We start from the raw sequence: 18,624 nt of genomic DNA, 5'->3' as shown, positions 1-18,624 counted from the left end.
TCCTGTTGGCACTCACCAGCTGAAGTTGCTGTTTTGAGAACAATAAAATACTCTGTGTGTGTCTGTGTGCATCCCCATCCAAGAGCAGGGAATCTTGCCTCCTTTCTCTGTGTACTGAACTCTAAAACGATGTCCAGCTTCTTCCTTTATTTCTTTTTAAATCATGGAACTTGTCAGTGAAGAGTTTGAAATGTGACCGGAATGCTAAGGATTTAAAAACTGGGAGCCAAATTAAAACACGCACACACCCCAAGTCCAAAGCCTGCCCTGCCAATTGGGTTGGGTGCTTTATTCTTTCACAATCTGCCTCTCATCTGGTCGATTCAAACCTCAGCTCCGATAACCTTTAACCAGGCGTTTTAAGCCTTGCTGTTGTTTTTAATCAAACTACAGTAAAAAAAAAAAAAAAAGCACATAAAGGAGTTCTGGAGCTTTCCCAGGTTTTGTCTCATGCTCACCCCTTTCACTCGGACTGTCCCTTCCTCTTTGCCTAATCTCTCCCCCCCTCCGACACACACTAAGGAAGCACAGAGGGAGAATGCAAAAGTGAGTCCACCATCTTCGCTGGCACAGGAGACAATGTCTGTCTTGTGTGAGTAATTTAGCGCTGTGGCCAGTCAATGTGGTTTCTGGGCCCGGTGCCCTGACCCTCTTTAGAATGGCTCTGTCTCTCCAGCACAGTGTGAAACATTTCCTTTCACAGCGCTGACACTTCGCAGATTGAGACATCAGCCCCATCCAACTGCAGCAAATTAGCAATTTTTCTTTTGCTAATTGGAAATAAAAATGTTTTGCAAAGGGAAGGATTGGAAAAGGAGGTGGTTGATGGCTTTGCACTTAGGTTTTGGATTATATTTTCATTTTTTTTTAACAAAAAGGAAACAAGGATGCTTAAAATAAAACATTGTTGCTGTTTTTTTGCAGTTGCACGTCCCTGCCATGCACGTTTTAATAGGGTCCTTGACTGTTAAAACGTTCACAGCAGCAGCTTTCCAAAAGATTAACTATAGGTCTTCATTTATCTCCTGCTCCCAAAGGTCACTGAGGGGCTCCTTAAAATGTCTACTGATTGCTTACACACACACACACACACACACACACACACACACACACACACACACACACACACACACACACACACACACACACACACACACACTCACTCACTCACTCACTCACTCTTTGGTATTGGAGGGAATTAACAACTTTATCGGGCATAGTTGTTGATTTGTACATATTCAGCAAGATCACAGTTCACCGAGATTCTCCCGGGGAAAAGCTCAGCATGGCACTGAACATTCTTAAATGTTGATATTTGGATAAAAAATTCCAGTGTGGTACCAATTCCACCCTCCCCAAACAGGCGGATGGTGTGGAAATTCAACTTCTAAAATCTCTCCTTGCATAAGTCTTTGTCCTGTTTATTGGGAATGTAGAAAGGTGCCATAGACTGAACAGACCAATGGACCATCTGGTTCCCTGTTGTCTAAACCAAACGTGGCCTGCCAGTCTTCTCCATTTGGCCCAGGAGGCCGTTTGGGGCAAGCCACGCTTACCCAGCCTGCATCTGGTGTCAGATATGGCACCAGGTGTGAGGCAGGTAAGAACGTAAGAACATCAGCAGGGCCTGCTGGATCAGGCCAGTGGCCCACCTAGTCCAGCATCCTGGTGTCACAGGACCAATCATGCTAAGCCTGCAAGCAGGACCTGAGTGCAAGAGCAACTCCCCCCTCCTGCGGTTCCCAGCAACTGGTGTTTGGAAGCATACCGCCTCAGAATATGGAGGCAGAGCATAGCTGTCATGGGTAGTAGCCACTGATAGCCTTATCCTCCATGAATGTGTCTAATCCTCTTTGAAAGCCATCCAAGTTGGTGGCCATTGCTGCCTCTTGTGGGAGCAAATTCCATAGTTTAACTATGCGCAGCATAAAGAAGTCCTTTCTTTTGTCTGCCCAGAATCTTCCAACATTCAGGATCATTGGATGTTCATGAGTTCTAGTGTTATATGAAAGGGAGAAACATGTTTTTCTATCCACTTTCCCCATGCCATGCATAAATTTATACACTTCTACCACATCGCCTCTGACTCGCCTTTTCTCTAAACTAAAAAGCCCCAAGTGCTGCAACCTGTCGTCGCAGCGGAGTCGCTCCATCCCCTTGAGGTAAGGGCGGTGCTTGGCCAAAAGAGGCTTTGCACACTTTCAGAACTTCCTTGCACAGCTTCCAAAGCGGCCTGCAACCACCTGATGGTTGGGAGCCCCTGAAGCTTTGCGCAAAGCAGGGTTGTCCTCCCGCACATCAGCTGACGGACTGGAAGGACACTCCTGCTTGTCCTGGGTGGCCAAGAGAGCTCCCTGCTGTTAATTCTCTTGCACACCTGAACCCAGTGCTCAAGGGTCAATCCAGCTTACTTTGGGTGCGCGGGTCAGCTCCTTGCAGGGAACTCGCTGCTAAAATGAAGCAAATCTCCTTTTAGCAGTGCCTTGCTGCCTGCCAGGTGTGTTGACGTCCTGAGTTCAAAGCATCAAATCACCTATGTCAGTTGTGATGTCAGATGATTGACAAGTGGGCAGCTTTGCCCACCTGTCCAGTTTGGCCCGGGAGGCAGATCCTGATAAGGATCTGGCCTATGGAGCCAAAAAGGATCCTCACCTCTCATCTACACCGACTGGAAGCAGCTCTCTGGTGTTTCAAGCAGGGGACATCCCCAGGGCTACTTGCAGAGCTGCCGGTGGAACATGGGGCCTTCTCCATGCTAAGCAGGTCCTCAAACTATAGCTCTGCCTATGGCTGCATCAGCCTCACTCATCTCTACCACTACTTCACCTGCTGCTGTGTCATAATTGCTTTATAGCTGATCTCAGTTATGCAGAACAAAGTCACAATACCAATTGGATTTGCCCTGAAGCAATGATGTCACTAAAAACAGGTGACGTGAGGGCAAGGGAAGGCAAGGTAAACATGCATATTTCTCTGTACAGAGCACCAACAGCATGCCAGGAGCAAGAGGCAATTTTCACCACTGTGGAAATGTATGCAAAAATAAAATAAAAATAAAAAAATTCTGAGTACATTTGGCCAAGTTTTAGGAGACCTATTTCGTCTCCATCATCACCACCACCACCATCGCTGCACCCTAAGGCCCCAGGGCAGCTCACAGCATTTTAACATGCAACATTAAAAACAGTTTAAAACAAATTTAATTGGCATCATACGAGCTTGATGCAGCCAGTCAGAGCCAGTAGGCACACGGACAAAGTATCAGAAGCAGAATCATATGTCTCTTTACTAGGGATGGGTGAGAATTTTGATTCAGTTCGCATTTCAAGCAGAATTTATCAGATTTGCAATTTCTGAAACAATATGAGAACTGAAACACAGCCATTCTTCAAAGTCCGCATTTATGAGAATTTTGGGATGCAGTTTGCCAACTAAACAGTATTTACAAAAATGCATATATTAGGGGTAAGTGTGCATAAAAACGAATATATGAGTGAAAATAACGTGTAAAAAGGCATGAGATGATGAGAAATGGCTTGCAAAAATGTGTACCTTTGTCAAAATTGCCTACAAAAATGTGTTTATTTGGAGAAATTCACACTAAAATGGTGACGAATTTTCATGAGGATTTAAAAAATAAATAAATCACAGATCGCTATAGAAATGTGGAGAACTGAATTTAAGAATGGGAAAATGAGAAACTGAGAGAATGGAAACAGCCAGATCTTTCCATCCCTAGCGGTGGTGGAATTTAGGCAGGGACATTTTTGCTTCAACTGCTCCATAAATTGCTCAGCACCCCTTGAGCATTGGCACTACTATTTTTTTAAAAGAAAACTTATTCAATAAACATCCCAAACAATAACATTCTTGGAAGCCAGACAGGAGTTTCCGAACAATTGGCAAGGCAGGGGTTGGAGAGACAATTGATGCGGGGGGGGGGGGAGAAACTCAACAGAGGCTATAAAATAATGGGTGGCAACGAATTCGGCATTCTGGGTCTGCCTCCTTCCTGGAGTCGTTTAGATGGACTGGCACAGTGGGCCGAGGCGCAAAAAAAAAAAAAATACATTGGGCCCTGGAAACAATGCCTGGACATGGAGCCCACTGAATCTTCCTCGCCTTCCGATACAAGTGTCTGACAGCCATGGCTAATAATTCTTTCTTGCCAGGTTCCCCCTCTCCTTTTCTTTTTAACTTGATGTCTTTATGTGAATATGAAACTGGAATGAAAGGCGCTGGCCTGACCCCCACGAGCTGGGGGGGAGCGACATAGGAGAAGGAGGAAGACAAGGACGTGAGAGATATAGGCTCCCCGCCGTGACACAGACATCTTTGATGGCGGCTCGCAACTTGGCTTCAGAAGGGGGGAGGACTCTTCTTCACTTGGGCCAGCGACAATAGGAGGTTTGTCCGAGAGGGGTAGGCGAAAAAGCCAGAAAGTGGGGAGAGGAGTGTGTGGGTGTGTCTGTGTGTGTAAGAAGGAGAAGATCAGCATCACCGAAGGGTAGGCCTTTGGGGGCTTGCAGATGTTGGAAAAGGGATGATTTACGACTCTAGTGTCCTATGTGGCATTTGGCAAGCGTCCCAGGCCTTCGCCTTGGTGGCTCTGGTGGGGGGGAAAGCGACAGGCAGAGCTTAGCCCATAACTGAAGTGTCTTGGTATTTACCTTGTATGGGCAAAGGGAAGAAAGGGTGGGTGGGGTGAGGGAAGGGAGCAGAGTAAAAAGAGCATACACCCAACTGCTGTGGTGACTCGCTGAGGAGCCGTGCCTCCCAGAGACGGCAGGAGGACACCAGGCCTGGATGGCGTCATGAAGGGGGGGAGGAGAAGCATCTGGAAAGAAATAGCTAATCTGCCGGTTTTCTTGGGCATCTGACCATCGAACACGGCATGGGTTGGGTCTGTGTGTAGCACCTCTAGCCGGCAGACGGTGCAATATATCCCCATGCTGCTTCCCTAGTGGTCTGAATGTTGCCGTCTTGCTGCTCTTTTCCGAGAAGCACCTGGGCGTTCAGGCCGCGCTCTGTCGTGTTGGAAGTCGTTGACATGCATGGTGCTGATCGACTGATGTTGTCTCATTAGGCATCCTGCATCTCATAGAATCATAGAATAGTAGAGTTGGAAGGGGCCTATAAGGCCATCCAGTCCAACCCCCTGCGCAATGCAGGAATCCAAATCAAAGCGTTCCAGACAGGTGGCTGTTCAGCTGCCTCTTGAAGGCCTCCAGTGTTGGAGAGCCCACTACCTCTCTAGGTCATTGGTTCCATTGTCGTATGGCTCTAACAGTTTGTTTCAGACATTAGGAGAACGCTGCCAGGAAAGGCTGTCTTGTCCTGCCCTTGACCTTTCTATGGCTTCACCCCTCCCGCCCCTTTAACCTTTGCATGCAGAAGGTCTCGGATTCAAATCCCTGGCACCAGAGTCCTGACTCAGGATAAGGCAACTCCTTCTGTTACCAAGACAGGAAGATAGAAGTGGGGGGATCCCTCGGCAAGTAGTCACTTTGGACCTCTGACTACGAGGGGAGGAGAATGAATGATGTGATGGAAGGAGGGTTAGAAGCCCTTCGCAAGTGGTCAGCTGGCTGATACCCAGTGGTGTAGTCGTCCAAGGTCTTAGGGGGTCTTAGACCCCTTACTTTTTTAGGAGCAGGGTCCTAGCAGGGTCCCTATGTCTCCAGCATCCTATGAGCCATCAGCATGAAAGGGGAGTGTGTTAGCCACTGGGAAGAGTCTTCTAACATGCTCCCTTGTCCTTTCCTGCTGATTGGAGCCAATCAGAGTGAAAGGAGGTGAGTCAGCTACTAAGAAGACTCTTCTCAGTAACTAACACTCTCCTCTTTTGTGCTTATTGGCTCCTAGAAGGCATTATTTCATTCTCAACGGAGCAGCAAAAAAAGAGGGAGAGGCACGTCTGTGACTATCATGAAGGGACCCTGAACTTCTGAATTTGCCACTACACATCTGCTAAGACCTCCAGTGATCCATCTGTTCCTCCTCCAGCAGAGGAAGAAAAAGGGCGGGTGAAGGAGGCATCATAAGAGAGAGAGAAAAAAGGGATGGCAGAAAGAAAGAAGGCTAATTCACACGTTACACTGAGCACCGGTGCAATCTGTCCCTGCATGTGTGTGAAAGCGTGTTCACTTGCTGATTTGTACAGCTCAACAATTAGATGTGAAGGTACACAGACTCTGTGCTTCTTGAATGTTACATGTGAACAGCTGTGCGAGTTTACAGCTCAACTAGCTGCCTGCAGAGATTGCACACTCATTTGAGGCAATGTGTGAAGAGAGAGAGGGAGGAACGTGGTGGCAAAAACTCTTGACAGAGGAAAAATAAAGGTTCCCTTCTCTGTTCTAGCAGTATACTGATGAATCATTACAGATGTTGTATGGCCCAGGGGATCCCAAACTGTGGTCCGTAGATCCCCAGCAGTCCACAAATGTCTGTCAGGTGGCCCATGGCACGTCAATGGATTTGTGGTTGAAGACAGTAGAGAACACATCCATCCCCTTAAATACTCATATTGACTTTTAATTGTACATTTAGTGCTTCTTTCATCTCTTATCCTGTATTTTAATGCGTTAAGGTTTGAATTCTACGGAATTCACATTGTAATACAATACAAGAAAGAAAAGAAGGAATAAAAATACAATGAAATAAAAGCATGCAACATCTAGCACAGTGCGTTGCAATGGCTACAGTTAAGTGGTCCACGAAGACTCCCGGCAACTTTTAAGTGGTCCATGGGGGGAAAGGCTTGAGAACCACCAGTATAGATTACTGTTGTGTTGTCTTGTTTTTGTCTCCTACCCTGAACATGCCCGACCTCATCTGATCTCGGAAGCTAAGCAGGGTCAGGCTTGGTTAGTACTTGGATGGGAGACCGCCTGGGAATCCCAGGTGCCGTAGGCTTAGAGGAAGGCAATGGTAAACCACCTCTGAATACCTCTTATCATGAAAACCCTATGAATATATCCAAAGATTCATAGGGTCGCCATAAGTCGTAATCGACTTGAAGGCATATAACAACAACAGCAGATGTCACATTGTCAATTTACATTTAGAAAGCAAGATTTCCTACTCAGGATCTCTTAACACAGTGGAGGGGCACCTCCGGCCCACAGGTGTAAATAGGTCCAGCAGGGGTCACATATGCCAGTTGCAGAGCAAGGAAAGATGCAAAACAAGCTTTGCAGGCAGCACCTTCCAGCTGATCAGCAGTTTGTGCAAACTCCTGAGCCTTTGCTGGTGCAGCTTGGTGGCAGTTCGCACAGGCTGCACCTAACGTCATGGTACTGTCAAGCGACTGACTGACTGAGTTTATATATATATGCTGCCTTTCCACAGTGATCTGTGCCCAACGTGACTTACAGCAAACACCAAAAATGCCCAAATGCAATGCATTGGGGTAGGGGAAAGGAATCAGTCTACAAAACATAACGATACTTTCAAACAGGGTCAAACAATTTAACAAACATCGAATAAATTCAGTGTTACAAAATAAATAATCTAAACTTAAGTACACAAGTACCGCAGGGCTCGGTCCTGGGCCCAGTGCTCTTCAACATTTTTATTAATGACTTGGATGAGGAGGTACAGGGAATGCTTATAAAATCTGCAGATGATACAAAATTGGGAGGGATAGCTAAACCCCTGGAAGACAGAAAGATTCAAAGGGATCTTGATAGGCTGGACTGAAAACAACAGAATGAAATTCCAGAGGGTAAGTGCAAAGTTCTACACCTAGAAAAGAGAAACCAAATGCACAATTATAAGATGGGGGATCCTTGATTCAGCAATACTACATGCGAGAAGGATCTTGGGACTGTTGATGGTCACAATATGAGCCAACAGTGCGATGTGGATGCAAAAAAGGTCAATGCTATTTTAGGCTGCATTAACAGAAGCATAGTTTCCAAATCGTGTGAAGTGTTGGTCCCCTCTATTCAGCACTGGTTAGGCCTCATCTTGACTACTGCATCCAGTTCTGGACACTGCACTTTAAGGATGCAGACAAACTGGAATGAGTTCAGAGGAAGGCAACAAGGATAATCAGGGGACTGGAAACAAAGCCCTATGAGGAGATATTGAAAGAACTGGGCATGTTTAGCCTTGATAAGAAAAGACGGAGGGGAGATATGACAGCACTCTTCAAGTACATGAAAGGTTGTCACACAGAGGAGGGCCAGGATCTCTTCTCAATCGTCCCAGAGTGCAGGACACGGAATAATGGGCTCAAGTTGCAGGAAGCCAGATTTTGATTGAACATCAGGAAAAACTTCCTAACTGTTAGAGCGGACCCACAAAATGCTCATCTTTAACAGCCAGCTGCATCAGCACACACACAACCCTCCCGGTCAAATAGCTGTGTCCCCCCTCTTTTCATTTCCATCTGACAAAACATATTTTCCCATGGAAGGAAAAGGCCGGCCTTTGTGAAACCTCCACGGCCTGCCCAAGATACAGTAAAGGTTAATCGCAAACAAGGGACAAGTAAAAACAAGACAAAGAACATCATACACTTCCCATTTCAATGAAAGTTTTCAGAAATGGATGAATAATTTAAATTATCATTGCCGGAGTTATTTATTCGAGGGATTTGGGTGGGGAAATGCCTCCTCTTTTTATTTTAAGTTTTTTTTAAAAAAATTATTATTCTCTCTCTCTCTCTCCCCCAACCCCCCAACACATTTTTGATTCTTTCCATTTTTGTCTCATCTCTTTTATGTGCTGCATTGGCTGTTTTGGGGCATTTGAATCAAGGTTTTCTTCTTCTTCTCCCCCCTCCAGAACAATGGGATGTATGAAGACTGAGGGGGCAGCTGAAGAATACTGCCCTTGTTGTACTCTCTGCTGGTTGACGTTGATTAATGAGGGTGCGGACATGGGCAGAATGCAAGAGAGGAAAGGGGAAATTAAGAGGACCTGGGGGCACCAGAAGGAGGAGGACAAGGAGGTGGCAGCAGGGTGCCAGAGGCATGCCAGCTGATTTGCAAAGGCACAGAAAAATACGAAGGTCACCCAAGCTCGGTCATCTGCCCCTGCAAGGTTGCCAGAGCCCTGAACATGTGACTGTGCTGCAGGAAGGTCACTGCATTCACCGGATAGCGATCTAGGGCTCAGAGTAGAGATGCTGTAAATGTCCTGTTTCCAAAATGACAATCATGTATTTGATGTTATAGATAAAGGTAAAGGTGTCCCCGCACTTGTAGTGCGAGTCATTTCCGACTCTTAGGGTGATGTCTTGCGACGTTTACTAGGCAGACCGTATATATGGGGTGGGATTGCCAGTTCTGTCCCCGGCCTTTCTTTACCCCCCAGCATAGGCTGGGTACTAATTTTACTGACCACGGATGGATGGAAGGCTGAGTGGACCTCGACCCTTTTTACCGAAAATTCGACTTCCTCCTTTTGTTGGAATCGAACTCCAGCTGTAGGCAGAGCTTCGGCTGCATTACCACCGCTTACCACTCTGCGCCACGGAAGATCTTATGTTATAGATAGGCGTCCCAAAATTTGGGAGAGAGGGAGGAAGGTTCCTCCCCAGATCTGGCGTGGAGGGGAAGCAGCGTTTCCATGTATCAGATGAGGAAGAATTCAGGCAGTTGTGCAACTATCATTTGAGGACGGCAATCGTCTAGGCTCCTGAATGGGGAACAAAGCAATGTGAAGCCAGGTCTGCACTTCTGAAAGTGGGGGTCACAAGGAATGGAGCCAAAGGTACATCTGATGTGCAGCACAAGGCACAATAACAACTGAAAAAAAATGTCAATGAAAAGATTGTATATACTCTTTTGCTGATAAGTAGGCTGGACATGTGACACCAGTGTCTGGGAAAACAGGAATAGCTAGGAATTCTTGAGGAAGGTGATCTAAGAACCCCAATATATTCTGGAACACTTGCCCAGACCTGTAGAACTTCTTCTAAGGCCTTTCTCCAGGTCCCCCTTCTAAGGGAGGCTCAGAGGGTGGCAACAAGGGAGAGGGGTCCCCATTGTTGGTCCACCTGGCACCTTCGTTCACCACCAGATGAAGAGACTTACTTTCCCCCCCAGGCATTTGATAGACTGAGATGATGCTGCCAAACTTCTTGTGGCTGTTATAGGGGTTTGGTTTTATATAATGATATTTGGGTTTTAATGTGTTGTAAGTCACTTGGAGACCTTTGGGTAACAAGCAACTAACAAGTAACCATCATGTTCATTATCATGCTGGATGAAACCACAGACATATCTAGTCCAACATTCCATCTCCACCCAGATGCCTATGGCAAGCCCACAAGCAGGACATTGGTGCACTAGCCGCTGCCTTGGTCTGCACTTCCCAAACTAATGTGCAGATTCCAGCTTACTTATCCACTGGATTTCACACTTCCTGAATATTCTGACATAATTCTTGGCTCAAAAAAAAAAAGTATCAAAATAGAAATGTGTAGTTTGAGAGAACATGCATTTAAAATAAATGAGAACTTCCACGCAGATTTTTTTTTTTAAAGTTACTGATTAATGCACAAATCGGATGGAACAGACTTATGGGTGAACTTAGGAGAACATGATATGGGCCAGAAACGGACCAGTGGCTCATCCACAGAAAAAGGTGAAAAATACACGGAGCTAGAGAGAGGTGAGACACTTCCACTACTGCTGCCCCCTAAAAAAGGCAATCGTCTTTATTCTTCTTTTTCAAATTTCTTATATTTCTGCCAAGCACCCCTCCCCCATACATACATACAGACTTCTAAGGCTGCATATATATATTTTGAAAGCAACAAACAGAACTTCACTTCACTATTATATATATATATATATATATAGGCGGCCTTAGAAAGTATGTCAGAAATGTGTAAAGAATCTTTGCTAATGAAATTGGAAGTTCTCCCAAAATTCATTTGGACTAAGCTTGACTCAGAATTAGGAATGGGCAAGAATCTATCAAATCCACACTTTCCGAAACGATAAGAGAAGTGACACGCCGTCGTCCTTCAAAATTTGCACTCGTTCGAATTTTGCAGTTTGCCAACCAAATGCGTTGTTTACCAAAATGCATGTGTTAGGGGAAACTGTGCGTAAAAATGAATGTATGCATGAAAACAGCATGCAAAAATGCACTATATGATGAAAAATGGCTTGCAAAAAATGTGTACTGGTTAAAAGCACGAAGGCAGGTGGGCAGGGGCTGCTTGAAGACAGACTGAGTGTGGTGGGACAGCCCCCCATTTGCCCTAATGGGCCAACCTTCACTGCTTACAGTATTTGCGTGGCATTTGGGAGTCCATGGCTGCTTCAGACATCATGCACCAACTTGGGGGTGTGCAATTTTATTTTAAAATGGAACAGTGGCATACAAATCCAGCAAATAAATAAGGGTCAGGAAACAGCAGTTGTGAGGCAAGGAGATCGAGAATGATTTATCTCCTGAGCTCTGACATCGGCTTAACTCGTGCTAGCAACAGGCCTCAGGCTGCATGGAGACCTCTGCAGGCTTTTAGCCATTTGAATAGTTCCCTCTTGATAGAGAACCGGGGGAAGTCGGTCTTAAAGCAACAGTAACATATAGTACAAGAGGGGTTTGTACAATGTGGCCCTCCAGCCTGCTCTGTCTGGCCCTTGGAACTCTCCTCAGTCCACACCCTTCACTGGCCATGCTTTGCATCCTGAAAAGTTGGTTTTATCTGGCTGACATGTGTCCTTGACTTCTGATCAGGCTTTTTTGCTTGCCTGGATGGAGAATAGGGTGTGTGTATGTGTGTGTGTGTGTGTGTGTGTGTGTGTGTGTGTGAGAGAGAGAGAGAGAGAGAGAGAGAGAGAGAGAGAGAGAGAGAGAGAGAACTAGCCTACTCTGCAAAGGCAAAATTTACATTCCTTGGTCTGCCAGCTTTTGCCTCTGGTTCTGCCCACCACTGACATATGGCCCCCAGCAGGCTTCCCAGGAGGGAATGTGGCCCTCCGGCTGAAAAAAAGCTTCCCTGTACCTGTACTGCACGCTCAAGCTCAACTCAACCTCTGGCTCTGATCCCAGATCCAGCAAATAACTTCAAGGGCTCCGGGGCAGAGCACAGACACCAGGGCCGGATGTGGGTACTGCTTCTTGCAACATTGACCTTGCCTTGTCAGGAGTGTGGGAGCAAACTTTTCCCACTCTGGCGAATCTTTTGGCCTGAAGGGCTCTCTTCCCCTGTTGGAGGTTTGGAACCTCTTTGATGGCCTGACGGCCACTCTTTCTCGCCGTGACAAAGCTGTCAACCCCTCTCTCTCTCTTTCTCTCTCTCTAGTTGGGTCCTCCGAACACACAGCCACCTTCTGTGTCCAGCGCCAGGCCTCCAGCTATCACCTTGCAATGGCACCCCGGGGAGGATCTGAGTCCCGGCGCGATTGACGGAACAAACGGTGCAGCTTAACTACAGCCCGGCTAGCATAGAAAGACGGGAAGGAGCCGGGGGGGGGCTGCGCGCGCAAGATTAGAACAAAGATTCCGTCCAATTTTTTCTTTTGGGCATTGTGGAAACTGGCTTGTTTCCCAGTATATCACTCTGCCATTGAATAAGGTCAACTGCCGCGCAGCCCTTCAGTCCTCCTGATGGGTTTTGAGGAGAAAGTGAATGGAACGCAAATTAGCCGACGTGGTGACGAGCTTTTTCACTGTCACTCCAGACCTGACAGTCCAAAAAGGGAAATAAGGATTAATAAAAAAACCAACGGACTTTCCTCTTCCCTTCCCTCCCCTTTTTTTTTCTGAGCAAGGTTTCTTTTCTTCTTCGTCTTCTTTTTAGCCACCATTGTATGTCTTCCCCTCTGCCCCCCTTTCCTACAATGTTCCATGCATTTTGGCCACTGCAGGGAAGCTTTTAGCGAAGAATGAATGGGTGGATGAATATGTTCTATGCACCACAGAAGTGCGCCCTTAGCTCCCTGTGCCTGCGAGGCTCCGCCGCAGATGAAATGGAGGAGACAAGGCTTCCCATCTGCATCATTATGCTCTGGGCTATGCAGTTCCCATTCCCCGCACGGCTTTGCCGCAGGGCACTCCATCTTACACCTCTCTGATGAGCAGAGTCGACGCAGGACGCGGCCTCGGTTCCTTTGCCTCAATCTCTTTGACTCTAGGTGTGGGGAACCTGTGGCCCTCTGGATGCTCGCGGACTCCAACTCGCGTCAGTCTCGGCCAACAGGGCCAGTGGCCAGGGACGATGGGAACTGTAGTCAAGCATTGGAGGGCCACAGGTTCCTCGCTCATGTCTACACTGGGGCACCTCTCCAGGGTTTCAGAGAGGGGTAGTGTCTAACCCTTTTTGGAGATGCCAGCAGTTTCTGCCTGCAAAGCATGTGCTCTACCACTGGGGCTATGGCCCTCTCCTAGGAAGTGTATATTAAATAAGGGGAAGCCCGTCATAGCACCATCTTGCGTAACTCTCAAATCTGGTGTCGCTCAGTCCAACTGAACGGCAGTAGTTTTTGGAGAGTTGGAAAAGGAGTTGTTCACCCAGGATGCAGAATTCCTTCAGCTTATGGAACGCAGCGTTGTAGGATGTGGTGGGATGGGACTTAAAGGGGTAGGGGAGAGAAAGACAAGGGTAAGGCCACTTTTCCACAGAAAAGTTTGCTCCCCATCCAAGAGAAGCTGCCGCTTGGTGATACTTAGGGGAGAAGTGGGGCAAAAATGGTTGCGTCCCATGGATGGAGACCGTCACAGTACAGTGTGACCACAGGCCAATCATTCTCTCTCTGTCTAACCTACCTCACAGGGTTGTTGAGAGGATAAAATGGAGAACCATGTACACCACCTTGAGCTCCTTGGAAGGAAGGGGGGGATATAAACGTGATATTATTGATTACTATTGTTATTAACAATCATCTGTAGATCTCCTGGTATCAATATCAGATTCACAGGCACAAACTTATACACGTCTACTCACAAACTGAATGAAACCATTTATACAGGGAAAGGACAGGGACAGGCCGCTCATGCTCAAGGGACAGTGTGGTGTAGTGGTTAGAGTACTAGACCATGGCCTGGGAGGCCAGGGTTCAAATACCCACTCAGCCGTGAAGCTCACTGGGTGACCTTGGGCTGCTCACTCTCTCTAAGCTTCACCTACATCAGAGGATCGCTGTGAGATATAAAGCAGGGAGAGGGAAACCCATATCCATCACCTCGACAGGTTGGTCCAGACGCAAAAGCAGGAAAACCACACATGGGCATTTCATCTTCTTACAGCAGGCTGGGTTTCCACACACACTCACGCCCCTCTCTTTATCCTCCATCCAGGCGAGCAAGAGCTGTGCTCAGACTTTGAGGGCAGATTCCAGCCAGGCAAAAAGAGGTTGCAAAATAGGGTGGGTGAGGGGGTGTGGCTTGAGTGAGGGGTTGTGGCTTGGGGTGAGGGGTGTGGCCTGGGGGGAGGAGGTGTGGCTGGGGAGGAGGCGTGGCCTGGGGAGAGTTCCAAGGATCCAATAGAGAGGCCAGGAGGGCTGTATTGGACCCCTGGATCTGAGGTTCCCTGGTGTCTTAGGAACATAGATCTTACACTGAGTCAGCTCCATTGATCCATGTAGCTCAGTGTTGCCTACACTGGCTGGCAGCTGCTCTCCAGGGTGTCAGACAGGGTTCTCTCCCAGGCCTACCTGGAGATGCCAGGGATTGAACCTGGGACCTTCTGCATGCAAGGCAAAGGCTCTGCCACAGAGCTATGGCCTTTCCCAAAGAGGCTTTCTTGTGAATGAACAAGGCTGAGTGCATGTTGTTATTATTATTAATAGTCCTTTGCAATGCCATTAGACACAGAAGAAACTGCTACTGTGTAATGTCAGTTTAGATCCTGCAAAGATCTTGCATGCAGCAGCATTAAAAAAAACACACTGCTGTGATCTAGTTGCCCTGCATATTTGTCTTTGTAAACTTTCAAGTGCTCTTTGAGTACCAGGAGGCACCCAGAAGCCTCTACCTTGCTCACCACTTCAGACTGCTGGCATTTTAATCTCATCAAAGGGCCTGCCTTCTCTTCCCCCTCTCCCTTCCCTGCTGTTTTGACTTTCCCGTCTCTCACTCCTGTCACATCTGCTAGTTTGGAACAAGAGCAGAACTTACATTTGCAGACTCTGCAAGACTATTTCTGAGTGATTTCTCAAACAATGCCGGTGAACAACTTCTTGCTTTTCTGAGCCCCACTGCAAATGAACAGCTATGACATAAACGTTTGAAATGAATAAAGATCTGAGTATATGGGGGGGCAGGCAATCTAACTTGCTACCAATAGAAATGTACTTAATGGTGTTGTTGTTGTTGTTGGTGGTGGTGTGTGTGTGTGTGTGTGTGTGTGAATACATCATCCTTTGTGGCTGTGCAGTCCATATGGATTATCCAGGAACCCCAATCAAGTCCCATGGAAACAGGTCATCGCAAATAACATTAGTCAAAATGCTAGGCTATAGTACATATACAGTAAAAAAATAATGATAGTGAACTTCTCAAATCGGATTCTAAGCCAGGGGCAGGGAACTGGGTCCACCAGGCAGGCTGGGTCTTTATCTCACCCCCACCACCATGGATCAAGTTGGACAGGTGGTTGGGGCTGCCCCACTCTCAGTTACCTGACTTAACATCAGGTTACCCATTATTTGATTGGATTGGATTTGAAAGCAAATCATGCAGGCAAAGACACAACCCTGTGCTTCCACAGCTTGGACAAAGCACGATGCATGGGGCATTGTAAGCCCTGCCAATCAGCTGATCGTTGTGGCTTCCAAAGGACCAGGCATGGGACTTTCTAAATGGCACCAATCAGCTGATCATTGGTGCTGGGAAAGCACTGTGCAGAAAAACAGACACACACAAGGGGATGGAACATTTGCACAATGTTTGTACATGTTCAATTATAGGTATAGATGCAAATTTTAAAACAGTTGGGATCATTTCAACAGAAATACAAATACATTTCACCATAGCGAGGAAGACTGTGGCCAGGTGCCCTGTGGTCCTGCTCAATCTGCTGTCCAGGGGCTAATTATTGATGGACAACTTCCAGGTTTTGACTGCTCTCCCTTTTCATGTCTCCTTGTCTTTAAACTGGACATGGACCAGACAGCCCTTCATGGCCACCCTATATTCTGTTGTCTAGGCTTGGGCAGAAGACCAGACTGCTGGTATTTATGAAAGGCTGAGCCAGTCCAAAGATCCCAGGAGACCTGAGTGATGTGCCATGAGCCTGGAGTCCAACAGTGACCAGGATACTGAGTATTGGTCAGGTTATGGTGCCACCACCTACGGAGTTGGACCAGGTTCTTGTCCTGGCAATCAGGAGACCGCTGAACCTTAGCCTGGCTGGTGTGAACCTGGTGAATCAGATTTCACAGCACCAGATACCATAGAATTGGAGCCAGGATCTTTACGAGCACCTTCCTTTGGACTGAGGAACCAAGTACCTTACATTGGGCACAGTGTCCATCTTCAGGCCAGAAGGCAGGCCCTTTAAGAGACTGCGGAAGGGGTTGGAGTCCAGGAGAAATGGACTGGAGGGAAAGGGGGGGCTCCAAAAGCCTCCGTTCACTTTCAACCCTTATCGGATGTTGCTCATGAGCAGCCAGTGGAGACTGGCTCTGCTTTTCATTGGCTCTGGCCCCACCAATCATTGGCTCTGGCTCCACCTACTGTTTGGGCCCCCTGCTTTCCACCCTACCAGTCCCAATGTGCGTCAGCCACCAGTGCTAGGAGATCTCCTTGGCGCTGTGTCAACCAACCAGCTTCCCAGACAGGGATGGGCAAATAAGTCAATTTCTGATCCATGCTCACTTATTAATGTGCATTCTGTCTCATCTCCGCATTAACCAGAGATCTGTGCCATTGGCATGTGTGTTGAGCAGACTGGCCCATTTAAAATAGCATGTAATTGTTGCCCTAGTGGTGCTATGATGTAACTCAGATATGCTACTGTGGTTTGATTTTTTTAAAAAAAATCTATTATGTATTATATATTTTCATACTGTATACCGCTCTGGGTTGATTTTAATTAAGAGTCAAAGACATATGTATCCACATGAAAATTCTCACTTAAATACACCATCTTTCCCCCCAAAAGGTACACATGTTATATACTTAAAAATAAAATAAAATCTTGAGCTGAAAACTGCCTCAGAACATTCAGAAAGTGCAAAAGCTGGTAGACAACTAAGTTCTGATCCACACATGATTCCAAGAGGTGGAGATCAGATCAGTTCATGTTGGAATTTGGGATGGGTGAATCTGGCCATTTCTGTTGCTCTCAGTTTCCGATTCCTCTGACATTTCCACATCAGTTTGAAAACTCTTTTCTTTTTTAAGTCCTCGTGAAAATTCACCAAAATTCTAGTGTGAATTTCTCCTAATATACACAAGCTTGTATGCAATTTTGCCGAATACACATAATTTTGCAAATCAATTTCCTATAATAAAGTGCATTTTGTATGTTGTGTAATATACGCATTTTAGCACATACCGTACCCTACTGTACATTTTTGTATACACATGAGTTTGTTGGATAACTGCATTGCAAAATTCAGAGAAGGGCAAATTTTGAAGGTTGACAGTGTTTAAATTCACATATTGTTTCAGAATCATGAATTATGTAGGTTCACCTTTAAATGTGAACTGGATCAAATCTCTCCTCTGTTCTTAATTGGAATACGCACGGACTGAATTCCTCAAGCATCCCATAGTCCCAAGTAAATCACAAGGCAAGGATTCGGTCTCCAAACACAAAAGTGTCATTTTCAAGCTCCAGAGGCCCTGACACGCATGTAAGCAGATCTAAACGCAAAGGGACAGGCTTGTTGCCAAATAATTTCATATTGGATTGTGCAGCGGGTAAAATTACAGACTTCCATTGTGCCACAGATTTAATTTCTGCCTTCTAAAGTCTGCTGTGCAAGTTCATGACACGGGGGAGTGGGGGGAGAGATTGCTGTCAACGCTTCTTCGAAATCCATATGGGATAATGCGCTTTCAGCGCTCCTGGCTGTAGGTAAGTACATCCTTTAAATCAGCCACTAGCTCCAAATTCAAACAAAGTGAGCTTTCCTGCCCATTCTCTCCAAGAAAGGAAGCTCAGCGTCCCCTTTATGCATTGTGAATGGCCCACCTAATTTAGACTGAATTATACCCTAACCTTCATTTCCCCTTTACGTCTTGGCTCCATTCAGGGTTTTCTGACTTCACTTAATTCACTAACAATCCCGGCTGGTTCTTCCCAGCTCTTACTTCTTTAGCGCATTGTCCGCGGGAGCTGCATGCTCCTATCTGTGCTCATATTCCCCTCTCCAATTAACCTACCGCTGAGAGAGCTTTGCCCATTCCAGCACTCTCTCTCTCTCTCTCCCCCCTGTATATATACTGTATATGCAGAATCACACACACACACTTTTTAACTCCACAAGATCCCCCTCCATTCTTTTCACCCCTGGCATGACCTCTTGACACACATGCCCATATATACATGAAGATGAGCAACGGTTAAATTGTATGCGGAAACTGACATTTGTTTCCATAGTTCGGCACAGATTTAGTGGCACGCTCAAGCATTGTACCAGTTTAACTGAAGAGATCGCCGAGCCCCATATGTTCCTGTTCTGCCATTTTGAACTACAGAGT

The 18,624-nt window shown here is 46.5% G+C and overlaps 1 protein-coding gene and 1 pseudogene across 16 annotated transcripts in view; one reads left to right on the top strand and one right to left on the bottom strand.

The window, feature by feature from the left end:
• LOC133372935 (histone-lysine N-methyltransferase PRDM16-like) overlaps positions 1-18,624 on the bottom strand; it is a 545,545-nt gene that overhangs the window by 306,210 nt on the left and 220,711 nt on the right. The gene's annotated exons all lie outside the window — the stretch shown is intronic.
• On the top strand, positions 6,802-6,918 carry LOC133373039 (5S ribosomal RNA; annotated as a pseudogene).

The sequence above is a fragment of the Rhineura floridana genome, chromosome 18 (genome assembly GCF_030035675.1).
Source record: "Rhineura floridana isolate rRhiFlo1 chromosome 18, rRhiFlo1.hap2, whole genome shotgun sequence".
Lineage (NCBI taxonomy): Eukaryota > Metazoa > Chordata > Lepidosauria > Squamata > Rhineuridae > Rhineura > Rhineura floridana.
This window is presented reverse-complemented; position numbering and strand designations above follow the sequence as displayed.